At 44.4% G+C, this 19791-nt stretch overlaps 2 non-coding genes across 2 annotated transcripts; both read left to right on the top strand.

The window, feature by feature from the left end:
* The first annotated feature begins 7204 nt into the window (after positions 1-7204).
* Positions 7205-7286, top strand: TRNAS-AGA (transfer RNA serine (anticodon AGA)). Its single transcript has one exon. It is a non-coding gene; the product is annotated as a tRNA-Ser (tRNA).
* Positions 7287-8014: 728 nt separating this feature from the next.
* On the top strand, positions 8015-8086 carry TRNAQ-CUG (transfer RNA glutamine (anticodon CUG)). Its single transcript has one exon. It is a non-coding gene; the product is annotated as a tRNA-Gln (tRNA).
* The last annotated feature ends 11705 nt before the right edge of the window (positions 8087-19791 follow it).

The raw sequence follows: 19791 nt of genomic DNA, 5'->3' as shown, positions 1-19791 counted from the left end.
AGCCGGGTGAGATGTCACTTGTGCATCACACCACCAATCAAACAAAGCTCAGAGGGTGCCATCAGGTATGTGGTGCAAATCCTCCTTTTTTCCAGCGAACACAGACCACTGCCGTGGCTGATGGACTGGGATATGAACTTTGATTTGCACCAACTCTACTTGAATTATCTTTCCGATGGAACCTTTTAGCACACCATGAAAAATCTTTAGTGACTTCTGGATGAGCAGAAGTTTTGCAATTTCTTTTTTTCTCACCCTTTTTCCAGCTGATACATCCAGCACGCTAATTATTAGCCAGATTTCATCAACATTTTAAAACTGTCCTTGTTGTGATATCATGGAACTTTAAGCACACTTGTGGAATAAAAAGGGAGGAGATATTAATTTACCAATGTGTGTTAGATATACATTTGCGGAACAGCTTTAGAACCAGTTTTCATCATAATGCATGAATTCCCAGGTTCCACTGAGATTAGAACTCAGATCACTGGATTAAGAGTGAATTTCTCACATTTCCACTATTTACACATGCTCTTTTACTGTTTTCAAAAGAAAATCCAGCCAGCTTTATGGGTCATGTGGTTCCATGGTGTAATGGTTAGCACTTTCTACTCTGAATCCAACGATCTGAGTTCAAACCTCAGTGAAACCTGAGAAATTCTTTGTGCATACCAGTTTTATCTTTTCTGCTCACACTCAATTTGCCAATGCACATGGTTTAACATAAAAAGAGAAAGTTAACCCCTTAATAACATCTGACATACTAATACGCGTCTGTGCCCTGGGACTTAAGAGCCAGACCCGTATTAGTACGTCATCGCGATCGCGCGCGCACACAGGCTGTGCGGGCGCGATCGCCGCCGGGTGTCAGCTGATTGTCACAGCTGACACCCGGTACTATGTGCAGGGAGCGGTCACGCACCGCTCCCAGCACATTAACCCCCGCGATGCTGCGATCGAAGTCGATCGAAGTCGATCGCGGCATTGCGGGGGCAAGGGGAGGTGATCGGCGATACTCACCTCCTCTTCCGGCTTCCAGCGCAGTCTGCAAAGGCTTCCCGGGTGTTGCCATGACGACCCGATGTCGTCATGACAACATCCGGGTCACCAGAGAGCAGGAAGATTGCTTGGACATGCGCAGTGCATCTCCAAGCAATCTTCACACTGTGCACTTCTGACAGCCTTCATGGCATAGGGATGGTGCTCCATTCCTGTGCCATGCAGGCGATCAGAAAAAAAAAAGTGAAAGTCCCAGAGTGGGACAAAGTAATAAAGTGTATAAACTGTGTGAAAGTGGAAAAAAAAAAAAAAAAAATGTGCAAAAATATTATAAAAAAATAAAAAAAATAATACACCAAAAATAAAAATATAATGTACCCATCAATAAATATTATTATAAAAAAAATAAAAAAAAACAATAAAAGTACACATATTTGGTATCGCCGCGTCCGGAACAACCTGACCTATAAAACTGTCCCACTAGTTAACCCCTTCAGTGAACATGGTAAAAAAAAAAAAAAAAAAAAACAAGCAAAAAACAATGCTTTATCACCATACCATCAAACAAAAAGTGGAATAACACGCGATCAAAAAGACGCATATAAATAAAAATGATACCGCTGAAAACGTCATCTCGTCCTGCAAAAAAGAAGCTGCCATATAGCTCCATCAGCCGAAAAATAAAAAAGTTATAGCTCTCAGAATAAAGCGATACTAAAAAATATTTTTTTCTATAAAATAGCTTTTATTGTGTATAAGCGCCAAAACATAGAAAAATGATACAAATGTGGTACCGCTGTAAACGTACTGACCCGAAGAGTAAAGCTGCCTCATCAATTTTACCACACGCGGAACAGAATAAAAAAAAAAAAAAAAAAACAATTCCTGAATTGTTGGTTTTTGTTTATTCTGCCTCCCAAAAATCGGAATAGAAAGCGATCAAAAAATGTCACGTGCCTGAAAATGGCACCAATAACAACGTCGAGTCATCCCGCAAAAAACGAGCCGTCACATGACTGTCTGCCAAAATCTGGAAAAATTATAGCTCTCATAATATGGCGATGCAAAAACTAGATTTTACAAAAAATGCGTCTTTTAGTGTGTGACAGCTGTCAGTCATAAAAACCATATATGATTCTGGCATTGCTGTAATCACACCGACCCGAAGAATAAAGTCGTCTAATCACTTATACCGCACAAGGAACGGCGTCAAAAATAAACTCTTGAGTTAGGATTGGGCTAGGGTTAGGGCTGGGTTTGGGGCTAGGGTTGTGCTGGGGCTAGGGTTGTGCTGGGGCTAGGGTTGTGCTGGGGCTAGGGTTGTGCTGGGGCTAGGGTTGTGCTAGGGTTAGGGCTGGGGTTGGGATTTTTTTCAAAAGTAAGAAAAAAAGATGACGATATGGCGACTAGTGTTGAGAGCAAGTGCTCGCTACTTGATTTTGCATCGGGTGCTCTGGTATGCATTTAGTATCATGGGTATTTGAGTGACATGCTCGAGTCTCTGCCCCATATGCTTTGCGGCCAAAAAACTTTACGGGGATTGCCTGCCATGCACGAGCGATCCCCGCATGTTTTTTTTTGGGTGTATAATAACCGTGAAACATGCGGAGCAGGGACTCGAGCATGTCACTCGAGCACACGCTGTACATGGTGCATACCTGAGTACCCGATGCAAACTCAGGTAGCGAGCACTTGCGCTCAAGAATAATGACAACTTATTCAATATGATGACCTAATGTAAACAAATAATGTGCCGTACCTCTGGGTTCAAAATGTTCACTATACACCTTAATAAAATCATTGAGGGGTATAGTTTCCAAAATGGGGACACTTGTGGGGGAGCTCCACTGTTTAGGCACATCACGGGCTCTCCAAACGCGACATGGTGTCCGCTAACAAATTGAATGGAAAATCGGCTCAAATTGTTAGCGGACGCCATGTTGCGTTTGGAGAGCCCCTGTGTGCCCAAACATTGGAGCTCCCCCACAAGTGACCCCATTTTGGAAACTAGACCCCCCAAGGCACCTCTCTAGATGCATAGTGAGCACTTAGAACCCCCAGGTGCTTCACAAATTGATTCGTAAAAATGAAAAAGTGAAAATAAAACACTTTTTCATTTTTATGAATCAATTTGTGAAGCACCTGGGGTTCCAAGTGCTCACTATGAATCTAGATAGGTGCCTTGGGGGTCTAGTTTCAAAAATGGGGTCACTTGTGGGGGAGCTCCAATGTTTGGGCACACAGGGACTCTCTAAATGCAACATGGTATCCGCTAACAAATTGAATGGAAAATCGGCTCAAATTGTTAGCGGACACCACATTGCGTTTGGAGAGCCCCTCTGTGCCCAAACTTTGGAGCTCCCCAACAAGTGACCCCATTTTGGAAACTAGACCCCCCAAGGCACCTTTCTAGATGCATAGTGAGCACTTGGAACCCCCAGGTGCTTCACAAATTGATTCGTAAAAATGAAAAAGTGAAAAAAAAAACACTTTTTCATTTTATGAATCAATTTGTGGAGCACTTGGGGTTCCAAGTGCTCACTATGAATCTAGATAGGTGCCTTGGGGGGTCTAGTTTCCAAAATGGGGTCACTTGTGGGGGAGATCCAATGTTTGGGCACACAGGGACTCTCCAAATGCAACATGATATCCGCTAACAAATTGTCGGCTCAAATTGTTAGCGGATATCATGTTGCATTTGGAGAGTCCCTGTGTGCCCAAACATTGGAGCTCCTCCACAAGTGACCCCATTTTGGAAACTAGACCCCCCAAGGCACCTATCTAGATGCATAGTGAGCACTTGGAACCCCTAGGTGCTTCACAAATTAATTCGTAAAAATGAAAAAGTGTTTTTTTTTTCACTTTTTCATTATTACGAATCAATTTGTGAAGCACCTGGGGGTTCCAAGTGCTCACTATGCATCTAGAAAGGTGCCTTGGGGGGTCTAGTTTCCAAAATGGGGTCACTTGTGGGGGAGCTCCAAAGTTTGGGCACAGAGGGGCTCTCCAAACGCAATGTGGCGTCCGCTAACAATTTGAGCCGATTTTCCATTCAATTTGTTAGCGGATAACATGTTGCATTTAGAGAGTCCCTGTGTGCCCAAACATTGGAGCTCCCCCACAAGTGACCCCATTTTGGAAACTAGACCCCCCAAGGCACCTATCTAGATGCATAGTGAGCACTTGGAACCCCTAGGTGCTTCACAAATTGATTCGTAAAAATGAAAAAGTGTTTTTTTTTTCACTTTTTCATTATTACGAATCAATTTGTGAAGCACCTGGGGGTTCCAAGTGCTCACTATGCATCTAGAAAGGTGCCTTGGGGGCTCTAGTTTCCAAAATGGGGTCACTTGTGGGGGAGCTCCAAAGTTTGGGCACAGAGGGGCTCTCCAAACGCAATGTGGTGTCCGCTAACAATTTGAGCCGATTTTCCATTCAATTTGTTAGCGGATACCATGTTGCATTTAGAGAGTCCCTGTGTGCCCAAACATTGGAGCTCTCCCACAAGTGACCCCATTTTGGAAACTAGACCCCCCAAGGCACCTATCTAGATGCATAGTGAGCAGTTGGAACCCCCAGGTGCTTCACAAATTGATTCATAAAAATGAAAAAGTGTTTTTTTTTTCACTTTTTCATTGTTACGAATCAATTTGTGAAGCACCTGGGGGTTCCAAGTGCTCACTATGCATCTAGATAGGTGCCTTGGGGGGTCTAGTTTCCAAAATGGGGTCACTTGTGGGGGAGCTCCAATGTTTGGGCACACAGCAGCTCTCCAAACGCAACATGGTGTCGCTAACAATTTGAGCCAATTTTGCGTTAAATTTGTTAGCGGACACCATGTTGCATTTAGACAGCCGCTGTGTGACCAAATATTGGAGCTCCCCCACAAGTGACCCCATTTTGGAAACTAGACCACCCAAGGCACCTATCTAGATGCATAGTGAGCACTTGGAACTCTCAGGTGCTTCACAAATTGATTCATACAAATGAAAAAGTGTTTTTTTTTTCACTTTTTCATTGTTACGAATCAATTTGTGAAGCACCTGGGGGTTCCAAGTGCTCACTATGCATCTAGATAGGTGCCTTGGGGGGTCTAGTTTCCAAAATGGGGTCACTTGTGGGGGAGCTCCAATGTTTGGGCACACAGGGACTCTCTAAATGCAACATGGTGTCCTCTAACAAATTTAACGGAAAATCGGCTCAAATTGTTAGCGACACCATGTTGCGTTTGGAGAGCCGCTGTGTGCCCAAACATTGGAGCTCCCCCACAAGTGACCCCATTTTGGAAACTAGTCCCCCCAAGGCACCTATCTACATGCATTGTGAGCACTTGGAACCCTCAGGTGCTTCACAAATTGATTCATAAAAATTAAAAAGTGTTTTTTTTTTTCACTTTTTCATTGTTACGAATCAATTTGTGAAGCACCTGGGGGTTCCAAGTGCTCACTATGCATCTAGAAAGGTGCCTTGGGGGGTCTAGTTTCCAAAATGGGGTCACTTGTGGGGGAGCTCCAAAGTTTGGGCACACATGGGCTCTCCAAACACAACATGGCGTCCGCTAATTATTCATGCAAATTTTACAATCAAAAAGTCAAATGGCGCTCCTTCCCTTCCGAGCCCTGCCGTGCGCCCAAACAGTATTTTTTCCCCAAATATTGGGTATCTGCGTGCCAAGGGGAAATTGCACAACAAATTTTGGGGTCCATTTTTTCTTGTTACCCCTGTGAAAATAAAAAAAATTGGGTCTAAAGTAACATTTTTGTGAAAAAAGTTAAATGTTCATTTTTTTCTTCCACATTCAAAAAATTCCTGTGAAGCACCTGAAGGGTTAATAAAGTTCTTGAATGTGGTTTTGAGCACCTTGAGGGGTGCAGTTTTTAGAATGGTGTCACTTTTGGGTATTTGCTGTCATAAAGACCTCTCAAAGTGACTTCAAATGTGATGTGGTCCCTAAAAAAATGGTTTTGTAAATTTTGTTGGAAAAATGAGAAATCGCTGGTCAACTTTTAACACTTATAGCTCCCTAACAAAAAAAAATTTTGGTTCCAAAATTGTGCTGATGTAAAGTAGACATGTGGGAAATGTTATTTATTAACTCTTTTGTGTGACATATCGCTCTGATTTCAGGGCTTAAAAATTCAAATTTTGAAAATTGCAAAATTTTCAAAATTTTCGCCAAATTTCCGTTTTTTTCACAAATAAACGCAAGTGATATCGAAGAAATTTTTCCACAATCATGAAGTACAATATGTCACGAAAAAAAAATCTCAGAATCAGGGGGATCCGTTGAAGCGTTCCAGAGTAATTACCTCATAAAGTGACAGTGGTCAGAATTGTAAAAATTGGCCCGGTCATTAACGTGCAAACCACCCGCGGGGCTTAAGGGGTTAAAATCCACATGGCAAAAAGATCTATCTATCAAGAAAGTTTAACTCAAAAGTTAAACTTGACTACATGAAGCAAAACTCATATCATCTATGTCACACCAAGCAATCGTACTCTATGACTTGTGCCAATGTTCGCATGACACTTTTTCCAGGTGGTTGAAACTGACCAGGATTTCAAGCCGAAACGGCCTCAAGAAACGACAGCGATTCTTTTCCAGAATCACTCTTTTTAGTGTTTTCCAGCATTTTTGTAAACATAGTTTGGTGATGTTTTTCTAAGTATTGTTTTGGGCATCAAATGAGTTTGCTTAAGTTTCTTTTTTGCTCGGAAAATGCTGTGAACGTCACTCAGGAACCTTCCAGGGGTCTTTCTAACCTACTCATTGACTTGTATAGCAAGTATAAAGCAAGCAAAATATACCTGAAAAATGATATGCTCACTTCTGTTAACCGCTTGGCATTTTGGGAAACTTAATGAGGTTAAAAGACGCTCAATACCTGATCATATGATCTGCAAGTCTATTGGCATGGAAATGAATCTGTTCAAACTATTGAGCATTTTCAAAGCCTTTTTCAGGAGGTGTTTGGAACAAAGTCACTCTAAATCCGCCTTATGAATATTAATAAACCTTGAACTGTAAAAGGTTCCAATTGATGATACCTTTAAATCAGATTTTTACATTTCAGTGAGGCCTGGAATTTTGTTTCCAATTGAAATCTTCCATTTTCTGAAATGTCTTCCAGAAGGATAATCACTGATATTGATCATGGTGCTATAAGAAAAGGTGTGAAACTCATAAGAATGAAACAGTGTCTGAGTAGTTGTGGCCGAGTGGTTAAGGCGATGCACTAGAAATCCATTGGGGTCTTCCCGCGTAGGTTCAAATCCTGCCAACTACGTTTAACTTCATGTAACATTTTGACGAATTATCTGAGTAGATCAATTTACACATTCCCAAGTCTATCCCCCACAGAAATGGTCTGTAATCTATGGATTGTATTTGTAGAACCAGCTTAACAGCATCTGTAGATCTTCTTTTGATTAGTCAGACGGGTGAGATGTCACTTGTGCATCACACCACCAATCAAACAAAGCTCAGAGGGTGCCATCAGGTATGTGGTGCAAATCCTCCTTTTTTCCAGCCAACACAGACCACTGCCGTGGCTGATGGACTGGGATATGAACTTTGATTTGCAACAACTCTACTTGAATTATCTTTCCGATGGAACCTTTTAGCACACCATGAAAAATCTTTAGTGACTTTTGGATGAGCAGAAGTTTTGCAATTTCTTTTTTTCTCACCCTTTTTCCAGCTGATAGATCCAGCACGCTAATTATTAGCCAGATTTCATCAACATTTTAAAACTGTCTTTGTTGTGATATCATGGAACTTTAAGCACACTTGTGGAATAAAAAGGGAGGAGATATTAATTTACCAATGTGTGTTAGATATACATTTGCGGAACAGCTTTAGAACCTGTTTTCATCATAATGCATGAATTCCCAGGTTCCACTGAGATTAGAACTCAGATCACTGGATTAAGAGTGAATTTCTCACATTTCCACTATTTACACATGCTCTTTTACTGTTTTCAAAAGAAAATCCAGCCAGCTTTATGTGTCATGTGGTTCTATGGTGTAATGGTTAGCACTCTGGACTCTGAATCCAGTGATCTGAGTTCAAATCTCAGTGGAACCTGAGAAATTCTGTGTGCATTGTGGTTTTATCTTTTCTGCTCACACTCAATTTGCCAATGCACATGGTTTAACATAAAAAGAGAAAGTTAAAATCCACATGGCAAAAAGATCTATCTATCAAGAAAGTTTAACTCAAAAGTTAAACTTGACTTCATGAAGCAAAACTCATATCATCTATGTCACACCAAGCAATCGTACTCTATGACTTGTGCCAATGTTCGCATGACACTTTTTCCAGGTGGTTGAAACAGGCCAGGATTTCAAGCCGAAACGGCCTCAAGAAACGACAGCGATTCTTTTCCTGAATCACCCTTTTTAGTGTTTTCCAGCATTTTTGTAAACATAGTTTGGTGATGTTTTTCTAAGTATTGTTTTGGGCATCAAATGAGGTTGTTTAAGTTTCTTTTTTGCTCGCAAAATGCTGTGAACGTCACTCAGGAACCTTCCAGGGGTCTTTCTAACCTACTCATTGACTTGTATAGCAAGTATAAAGCAAGCAAAATATACCTGAAAAATGATATGCTCACTTCTGTTCAGAGATGAGCGTTGTTCTACTCGAACTGTTCGCCAATCTCAAATTCGAGCTGTTTTGGGCGGTGTTCGAGCCGTTCGGCGAACACGAACAATTTGAGAAAAATTCGGCTGTTCGAGGTTATGTTCGATAACTGTTCGTGCACCAAAATCATAACTGGATTTTTTCTCAGTAATGATGAAAATTAATGTTAATACGCAGTTTGAGTGTACAGCGGGGTGGGGGGAGGGGCAGGGGATGGATCTCTGCAGGAACAATGAAGATCTCCATTTTTTTTTCTCTTTCCCGCATTTACAGTGGGGAGGTGCAATCTGTCAGCCTATCAGCAGCGCACACACGGAGCGAAGTGCTTTTTTTCACACAAGCAAGGGCATGTGTCATTGGCAGTGTATGTCACATGTCCTTGCCCTATAAGACCAAGCCATTTTCCCCGTCGCCACCATTTTCTCACTGCTGCAGCTGCGTGTTAGACGGCACCGCTGTTGCTGTGTGCGCTATACCTTGTTAATTTCAAGCCAATTTTCGCACAAATATACAGATAGCTTGGGAGTAGGGAATAGTTGTGATTGCAGTCCTTTTAAGGACTAGGTTACAGCATTTCCTACGACTTTTATCAGGCAGGTCTGTGCTCTTAAATAGATAGGTTGTGGGAGTAAAGACTAATTGTAATTGGAGTCCTTTTCAGGACTAGGTTACATCAGTTCCTATCAGTTTTTGCCAGGCAGGTCTGTGCCAGTGCTGTGCAAGTTTTTTTCACAGCATTTGGCTGAATCTAGCAATCCTTTTTGGCCTATTGCAGAGTGTGTTAGTCAGTGGAGTAGCCTATCTGTGTTGCAAGATAAACCACATGTGTATAGAATACCAATTTTTTTACTGCACCTAGTGAAGTAAAATCTTTTGGGCATAGCATCATTCTATTAGTCCATCTATACTGACCTCCATCAGGTTGCAAACTGAATCTAATTTTTTTTCTGCATCTAGCTCTGAAAAAATATTGGGCTTCTAGCTGTGTGTGGGTCTTGTTCTATTAATCCATCTATACTGACCTCCATCAGGTTGCAAACTGAATATATTTTTTTCTGCATCTACCTCTGAAAAAATATTGGGCTTCTAGCTGTGTGTGGGACTTGTTGTATTATTCCATCTATACTGACCTCCATCAGGTTGCAAACTGAATATATTTTTTTCTGCATCTACCTCTGAAAAAATATTGGGCTTCTAGCTGTGTGTGGGTCTTGTTCTATTAATCCATCTATACTGACCTCCATCAGGTTGCAAACTGAATATAATTTTTTTCTGCATCTAGCTCTGAAAAAATATTGGGCTTCTAGCTGTGTGTGGGTCTTGTTCTATTAATCCATCTATACTGACCTCCATCAGGTTGCAAACTGAATATAATTTTTTTCTGCATCTAGCTCTGAAAAAATATTGGGCTTCTAGCTGTGTGTGGGTCTTGTTCTATTAATCCATCTATACTGACCTCCATCAGGTTGCAAACTGAATATAATTTTTTTCTGCATCTAGCTCTGAAAAAATATTGGGCTTCTAGCTGTGTGTGGGTCTTGTTCTATTAATCCATCTATACTGACCTCCATCAGGTTGCAAACTGAATATAATTTTTTTCTGCATCTAGCTCTGAAAAAATATTGGGCTTCTAGCTGTGTGTGGGTCTTGTTCTATTAATCAATCTATACTGACCTCCATCAGGTTGCAAACTGAATATAATTTTTTTCTGCATCTAGCTCTGAAAAAATATTGGGCTTCTAGCTGTGTGTGGGTCTTGTTCTATTAATCCATCTATACTGACCTCCATCAGGTTGCAAACTGAATATAATTTTTTTCTGCATCTAGCTCTGAAAAAATATTGGGCTTCTAGCTGTGTGTGAGTCTTGTTCTATTAATCCATCTATACTGACCTCCATCAGGTTGCAAACTGAATATAATTTTTTTCTGCATCTAGCTCTGAAAAAATATTTAGCCTTCTAGCAGTGTGTGGGACTTGTTCTATTAGTCCACCTATACTGACCTCCATCAGGTTGCCATCTGAATATATTTTTTTCTGCATCTACCTCTGAAAAAATATTGGGCTTCTAGCTGTGTGTGGGACTTGTTGTATTAGTCCATCTATACTGACCTCCATCAGGTTGCAAACTGAATATATTTTTTTCTGCATCTAGCTCTGAAAAAATATTGGGCTTCTAGCTGTGTGTGGGTCTTGTTCTATTAATCCATCTATACTGACCTCCATCAGGTTGCAAACTGAATATAATTTTTTCTGCATCTAGCTCTGAAAAAATATTTGGCCTTCTAGCAGTGTGTGGGACTTGTTCTATTAGTCCACCTATACTGACCTCCATCAGGTTGTAAACTGAATATATTTTTTTCTGCATCTACCTCTGAAAAAATATTGGGCTTCTAGCTGTGTGTGGGACTTGTTGTATTAGTCCATCTATACTGACCTCCATCAGGTTGCAAATTGAATATAATTTTTTTCTGCATCTAACCCAGCCAATAGTTTTGGCCTAATACCACAGTTTGGCCACTCAGCTCTGCTCGGTTACCATCCATTGTTAATTTTGTGCAAACAACTCCAGAGTTGTGAATTAGTTAACCACCAAAATGAGTGGAAAAAGGCCTGCTGCTGGTGGAAAGGGGAATAGGCGTGTTGGGAAGGGGAAAAAAGGTTGTGTCCGTGGGGTAGGTGTTAAAGCAACAGTAACAACTGCAGAAGAAAGACCATCTTCCAGCCAAACTAAAATGTCTACTTCTTTTAGCGGACAATGTGATAAGATCCCTTTCTTACGGCCACGCCAATCGCTACAAATTCCAGATGAGGCACAAAAACAGCAGGTGCTTCAACGGATATCAAGTGCTCCTTTAAGTGGGCTCTCCTCCACATCAACTTCAACATCACAAATACTCCAGTCCTCAAAAGTGTCACCCAAATCGCACTTGCTTCCTCACAGCTCCCAAATCTCCAGCTGCCCGTCTGAGTATGAGGTAGAACAGATGGTTGAGTCTGCAGAGCTGTTTACTCATACTATAGCCTGGGAATCAGAGGTCGACTCCAGCGCTTCTGTGAATCCAGACGAGGAAATGATCTGCACTGATGCCCAGAATCTTTATGAGTCGGATCCAGGACCAGTCGCAGAAGGTTCTGACCATAATGTAGACCCTCATTCCCAAACTGTAACTCCTGTTGGTGGAGACAATGAGGAAGACGATGATAAGACTCAAATACTTGATTGGAGCGAAAACTTTAGTTTTTTGTCAGGGCAGGAACAGGTTGGCTCTGAGGACGACGGGTGTGATAACACACAGGGTGATCATGATGAGGTTGGAGATCCCACTTACTGTCAACCCACAGTCAGCCAAGAGATGAGGTCAGCAGAGGAGGTGGAGGAAGATGCTAGTGACGACGAGGTCAGGTTGCGCCTTCCTGGACAGAGACATAGTACTGGAAGCACGTCAACAACTGCATCCTCAAACACAACTCTACCTCTCACCACAAGTCGTGGTGGCTCTTCAGGTCGCATGGGTGCTAAGCCTTGCATAGCCTGGGCATTTTTTCAGATCGATAAAGATGACCCAACTCGTGTTATCTGTAACATTTGTCAGCAAAAGCTAAGTAGAGGCCAAAAAATACATAGTTTGAGTACTTCATGCATGAACCGGCACATGGACATGAAGCATAAGTTGCAGTGGGAAGCTCAGTGGGCTACAATGCGGCCTAGCCGGCCGAGCCAACCACCGTCTGCCATATCTTGTGCATCCGCGGCCTCTTCATCCTCTGTGACTGGGGGGACAGCAGTCACACCTGTTTTTTGGCGCAGACCTGCCACCTCTTTACCCGCAACAGCCAGCGTGATTGGCAGGTCATCATTTTCTTTGGAGGTGGGAACACCAGCTGGTGTTGAGCGCTGTCCGACATCGATAGCACCACCTTTGGATCAAGGCAACCTAACATGTCCGCCTGCATCTTCCTCACAGACCGGCAGTTTGCCGGGGACACCCTTATCAACCCCGTCTAAGCACAATAGCCAGCCCTCGGTCCCTCAGATGTGGACAAGTAAAAGACCATTTCCTCCTAGCCATGAGAAAGCTAAGAGGTTGAATTTCACCATCTGCAAGCTCTTGGCTACTGAAATGCTGCCTTTCCGCCTGGTGGACACAGAGGATTTTCGAGACCTTATGTCCGTCGCAGTGCCCCAGTACCAGATGCCCAGTCGGCACTACTTCTCAAAGAAAGGTGTGCCTGCGCTCCACCAGCATGTCGCACACAACATCATCGCTTCTTTGAGAAACTCTGTGTGTGACAGGGTGCATTTCACCACAGACACTTGGACGAGTAGGCATGGACAGGGGCGTTACATGTCGCTGACTGGGCACTGGGTAACTATGGTGACAGCAGGACAAGGGGCTGCTGTCCAAGTCTTGCCGTCCCCACGAGTTGTGCGTCAATCCTCTTTATGTCAAAGTTCCTCCACTGCTTCTGCCTCCTCAACCTCCTCTCGGTCTTCCACCTGCACCCAAAGCCTGTCTGGTCATGCCACAAGCTTTCTAACTGCGCAGAAGGGATCCTGCACACCTCCTTACTATGCTGGCAGGAGGGCTCAACGTCATCAGGTGGTTTTTACATTGAAATGTTTGGGAAATGTGAGTCACACAGCTGAGGAGTTGTGGTCAGCTCTGGAGAACCAATTTCATGAATGGTTGTCTCCACTGGACCTGAAACCAGGGAAGGCCGTGTGCGACAATGCTGCAAACCTGGGTGCGGCCCTTCGCCGGGGCAATGTCACACACGTGCCTTGTATGGCTCACGTGTTGAACCTGGTTGTCCAGCAATTTTTAGCCCACTATCCCAGACTAGATGTCCTTCTGCAGAGGGCACGGTCGCTGTGTGCTCACTTCCGCCGTTCGCATCCCGCAGCTCAGCGACTTACATCTCTACAGAAGTCGTTGGGCCTGCCACTTCACCGGCTAATATGCGATGTGCCTACCCGGTGGAATTCAACTCTGCACATGTTGCAGCGACTGTGGCAGCACCGACAAGCCCTGGTGCAATACGTTCTGATGTATAGCCTGGGCCAACGAGATTCAGAGGTGGGGCAAATCACGCTGGAGGAGTGGTCTCAGATCAGGGACCTATGCACCCTTCTGCACAGTTTTGAAATGGCGACGAAGATGTTTAGTGCTGACGATGCCATTATCAGCATGACTATTCCGGTGATTTACATGCTGGAGCACATGTTAAACAGAATTCGGAGTCAGGTGGTGGCACAAGAGGAGGTGGAGGAAGTAGAGGAGGAGGAGTTGTATGCGGAAGGGCTAACATCTGCAAGGTCCAGACGGTCGGCAGCACCAAGGCGGCAGGCATGTGAGGGTGGGGGAGATGGTTTTACCAGGGCGCATGGTAGCAGCCAAACTAGTGAGGAAGGTGCAGGAGCCCAGGAAGAAGTGGAGGACGAACTGATGGAAGACTCATCAGATGAGGGAGACCTTGATCACATTTCTGTTGTGCGAGGTTGGGGGGAGAGGACAGAGGAAGGAAGCATGATTGTTACCTCGCCACCAACACAACAGGGACTTGGTGCTCCTGGATGCGCAACACACATGAGTGCCTTCTTGCTGCACTACCTGCAACATGACCCTCGAATTGTGAGAATTAGAAATAATCCTGACTACTGGGTTGCCACACTGTTAGATCCCCGGTACAAAAGTAAATTTGCAGAAATTATTCCTGCCATAGAAAGGGATGCACGCATGCAGGAGTATCAGCAGAGACTGTTGCAGAATCTTACATGTGCTTTTCCACAAAATACCAGTGGTGCACGTAGTAAATCTCACAGTTCCAACTTGCCAACCGTGGGACCGTCAAGTGTTCAGCACTCAAACCGTAACAGAACCACAGTATCTGCTGGTAACATCAATTTTGCGGAATCATTTCACCACTTTTTTAGCCCATCCTTTGCAAGGCCACAGGAGACAAGAAGTCTGACACATAGTCAACGCCTAGAGACGATGGTACAGGAGTATCTCCAAGTAAACATTGAAGCCACGACTGTGTCACTGGACCCTTGCTCTTTTTGGGCTTCCAATCTGGATAAATGGCTGGAGCTAGCCACTTATGCCTTGGAGATCTTGTCATGCCCCGCAGCCAGCGTTCTGTCTGAACGTGTGTTCAGCGCTGCTGGTGGTGTGCTGACAGATAAGCGCACGCGGCTCTCCACTGATAATGTAGACAGACTCACGTTCATAAAGATGAACAAATCATGGATCCGAAACGACTTTTCTACCCCTGTGTCATCCTGGGGAGAGTAAAAGCTTGATGATTGGTTAAAATCACTCTACCAACCGTTTTAAGCTTTCAAATTACTAATCATGTTTATCTGTATCTTGACTGGAAAATAATTTGGGCTTTGTAGCAGTGTGCAGCACTGATCCTATTAGGCCATCTATACTAAAGCTTCACCAGATTTAAAATTTAAAATAATTTTTAGCTGCATCTAGCCCGGAAAATAATTTTGGGGCTCCGAGATGCGCAAGACACATAAGTGCCTTCTTTCTGCACTACCTGCAGCATGACCCTCATATTGTCAGAATTCGAAGTAATCATGACTACTGGGTTGCCACACTCTTAGATCCCCCAAACTTTTCGATCAACCTTTTCATTTTAATAAAGACCAAAAAAATGGTCATTTTTGAAATTATAAGCATTAGCAGGTTGTTAGAAACTGAAATCAAACAGTTTTCAACTCAAAACTTTATTCTAGGTGATGTTACATTTTCACATAGGACCCCTTGTTCGAAAGGAGCTTCTGAACTCTCTCGTCCATTGAATTTGTCAGGTTTTGGATGGTTTCTGCTTCAATTGTTTTGCATGAGGACAGAATACCCTCCCAGAGCTGTTGCTTAGATGTGAACTGCCTCCCGCCATCATAGACACTCCTTTTAATGATGCTCCAAAGGTTCTGAATGGGGTAGAGGTCAGGGGAGCATGGGGGTCACACCATAAGTTTGTCCCCTTTTATGCCCATATCAGCCAGAGATGCAGATGTTTTATGTGCAGCATGAGATGGTGCATTATCATGCAGAAAAATGATCTTGCTGTGAAATACACGGTTCTTCTTCTTGAACCATGGCAGGAAGTGCTGTTTGAGAAAATCCACATACATTATGGAGTTCATCTTTAGCGCCTTCAGGGATCCTAAAGGGGCCGACAATCTCTCTCCCCATGATTCCAGCCCAAAACATTACTCCACTTCCTCCTTGTTTGCGCTGTAGCCGTGTTTGCGTGGGGTGTCCATCAACCAGCCATCCTCCACTCCATCCATCTGGACCATCGAGCGCTGCACGGCACTCATCCGTGAACAAAACTGTTTTGAAATCAGTCTTCATGTAATGTTTGGCCCACTGGAGCCGTTTCTGCTTGTGTGAAGTGGACAGAGGAGGTCGACAGGATGGCGTATGCACAGCTGCAAACCTCTGAAGGACCCTGCATCTTGTTGTTCGGGGGACGTTGGAGGCACAAGCAGCTTCAAAAACTTGTCTGCTGCTATGACAAGGCTTTTTGGCCGCTGCTCTTTCAACCTGACGTAATTGCCTGTAGGAAAGAGTCCTCAATTTGCCCTTATCAGCACGCACACGTGTGTACTGTGAATCAGCTACATACTTCTTGATTGCCAAGACACTTCATCCTGATCATCGCACAATGTTGATTGTAGTCATGCCTTGACCTAAACACTCCACAATTTGTTGCTTCTCAGCAGCCGACACATCCTTTTTCTTTCCCATTTTGGCAGAAAATGTAGGCTGCTTAATAATGTGAGAGAGCCTTCTTAAGTAGTCTTGCCTTTCATTGGACACACCTGCCAAACTAATTAGCACAGGTGTCTGCAATTGCTTACAGTGATATAAAGAGCCCTGACACACATCACCATCAATGAGTTTAACTGACAAACAAACAAATTCTTCCCTTATCACTCCTAAACACTTTTTGCATAATAATTTGGAACGCAGTGTACATGTGCTTTTCCACAAAACACCAGCGGTTCACGTAGTGAATCTTACAGTTCTAACGTGCCAATCGTGGTCTGTATGGAGTTGTTCAATAAAGGGCCCAAAATTAAGATAACATAGATGGGAGAGGTCTCTATGAATAGGAATTCCTAAGTATTTGATACCCTGTGAGGGCCAGGCAAAGGGAAAGTTGGACTGGATGGAATCCTATATGGATTTGGGGAGGAAGACATCGAGGGCCTCAGACTTCGCTGCATTGATTTTAAAATTTGACCATGTAACAAAGTGATCTATTTCAGCCATAACAGCAGGGATGGATATATGTGATTGAGTGATATATACTAGGACATCATCAGAAAATAGAGAGCACTTGTACTCGGTGCCTCCCACCTCAATACACCTAATATTAGGGTTATGGCGAATTGATGAGAGCAGGTGCTCCGTCACTAGGATGTATAAGAGAGGGGACAGAGAACATCACTGCCTTGTCCCATTGGTGATTGTGAAAGGTGATGAAAATGTTCTGACGCGCCCCCTGGGCCTTGGGACACCCGGAGCCCGACCCTTTTTGGTGGATGCTGGTGGTTGTAGTCTCCGTGGCGGCAACCCGGTTCCGTGGCTCAGGGTGGTCAAACCAGTGGCGGAACTATTTATGTGGTTTTGATGTTTAAATGTCCGACTACGCCACCCGTGGATTGCGGTCAGAGTGAACCGCCGCTCCAGGGCAGACCGCTGAGGCTGGTGTTGTGGGTGCAGCAGAGCGTAGCATAACTCCCCACGGGAGGAGTATAGCCTCAGGGCAGTGTATGCGGAGGATGGGGGTGATGGTGCAGTGCAGCAGCAGTAACGACACGGAGTCAGTGATGCAGTCCAGGGCCTTTACTCACAGTTCTTATTATCCAGACCACGTCTGCAGGTAACGGCTGCCCACGTCGTACTGTGCTCACCAGGTGAGGGGCTCAGACAACTCCCAGATAACTTTGGAGCACTTCACAGGACCCCCTTTGTGTGTCCTTTGTCTGGCCTTTCTTACCAACACTTCTGTCCGGCTGCCTCGGGCCTCCTCTTGGTAAACTTGGCGCCAGTTTCCCTGACCCTATGTGGTGCCTTCCTAGCGGGTGTAGCGAGGGGCTGCGCCACATAAAATGTCAGAGCCTCCGGTTTCTAGCTGAGGGTCGTTTCCTGCCTCCACTAGTTCGGGGACCGGTCTCCCCCTTTGGCCTGACCCCTCCACGCAGGTGGATTCGGGCGTGCGGTGGTGACTCGCCCGTCCGCACCCCTGGGATCCCTTCATTCCTCGTTCCTGGAGCCTTCTCCGCTCCTCTTCCTTCCTTCTCCCTCTTCCAGGCCTGGGCCTCTGTTACTAGGCCCGCCTCCGGAGCAGAGCTCATGCAGAGCCCCTGCTCCCTGCCACTTCTGCTCAGACTTCTCTGCACTGAACTAAGATGGTGCCCACCTTTTATACTCCCTTCTCAATGCACCCAGGAACTGCTTCCTCCCTGCTCCTGCACTACAGGGTTCCCCTTCCTCAGTGTTCCCTCCCCCCACTCCAGCCAGGGACAGGGACTGTCGTGCCCATCTCAGGGGCATATTGGTCGCCCTGCCCCACGGCAATGTGGTGTAATGCATGCAGGTGTCGGGTCCTGATCCACACTCCATCCTTACCTGAGAGTGAGATATCACACCTCTGGGTGAGGTGCAATACGTCTGTAGCAACCGAGCCCACAGGGTGCTACAGTTCCATTTATCTTCAGCCTAGGTGACGTATTGCGATACAGGGCCGTGATTTTGGCTATAAAAGGGTCCCCTAGACCCCTACCCCAAGCTTTTTAAGAGAATCATATATGGCGTGCCAGGAGACTCTATGGAATGCTTTCTCAGCATCCAACGAGAGTATCTAATTACAAATTTTGAACTGCATCTAGCCCAGGAAATACTTTGTGCCTAGTAGCAGTGTCTGCTAGTCAGCGGATTATCCTGGCTGTTAAGCAAGCTACACCACCTGTAGTTTAGACACTTAATTTTTTCAAAGGAAATGATTCGGGACCATGGGATACTTAGTGAAGAGCATCAGGAGGCACCCCAAGGCATGGGGGCTGGGACTGGCATTAGGATGCCTTGCGGTGGACAGCCGAGCTCGATCCTTATAAAAGCTTTTTAACTGCAGCAGCTTTAGTGGACGCTACTGGAGCTGGAATTACGCGGCTGCTGGCATGAGACTTGCCCTCCAATAGATCCTTGTAAATGGATTTAAAGTGTATTCATTCAAATTAGAGAGACAATTTAAATTAAAAAGCTTAGAGCTGCCTCCACCACAGGGGGGCTCGCTCGACCCACCAGCGGACAGGCACCAGTATTGGGAGAGGGGGGCTGGCCGTCAGGGTTCACCGCGGCTCTGGCACAAACCCGGCGACACGGAGGTGGCACAGGCAGGAGCGGACTGTCCGTGTCGGCTTCTCACTTTTTGGATTTTAGAAGGTCATGACATGCCTATATCTGTGTCTCCCCCTCCATTTACTCCTCCACCTCTTTTATTTTCGCATGATTATGTACTTGTCACTTTTCCATGTGTTAGTTATGTCTTCTGAGCAGTTTGTCAGCTTTTGGACACCTTTGAAGGTGTTTTCTATGTGTTTCTATGTGTTTTTGTTTGCCTGCCATTGTTTTTAACGGTGTTCGAAGGTGTTCGACGAACAGTTCGACGAACAGTTCGGCGAACACACGGGTGTTCGACGAACCGAACCGAACTCGAACACTACGGGGGTGGCTCAACACTACTTCTGTTAACCGCTTGGCGTTTTGGGAAACTTAATGAGGTTAAAAGACGCTCAATACCTGATCATATGAACAGCAAGTCTTTTTGCATGGAAATGAATCTGTTCAAACTATTGAGCATTTTCAAAGCCTTTTTCAGGAGGTGTTTGGAACAAAGTCACTCTAAATCCGCCTTATGAATTTTAATAAACCTTGAACTGTAAAAGGTTCCAATTGATGATACCTTTAAATCAGATTTTTACATTTCAGTGAGGCCTGGAGTTTTGTTTCCAATTGAAATCTTCCATTTTCTGAAATGTCTTCCAGAAGGATAATCACTGATATTGATCATGGTGCTATAAGAAAAGGTGTGAAACTCATAAGAATGAAACAGTGTCTGA

This window comes from Phyllobates terribilis, unplaced genomic scaffold, assembly GCF_046119375.1.
Source record: "Phyllobates terribilis strain yellow unplaced genomic scaffold, ASM4611937v1 Scaffold_13__5_contigs__length_258822181, whole genome shotgun sequence".
Classification (NCBI taxonomy): Eukaryota; Metazoa; Chordata; class Amphibia; order Anura; family Dendrobatidae; genus Phyllobates; species Phyllobates terribilis.
Note: the sequence above shows the minus strand (reverse complement) of the source record. Positions and strands in the feature narration are given on the sequence as shown.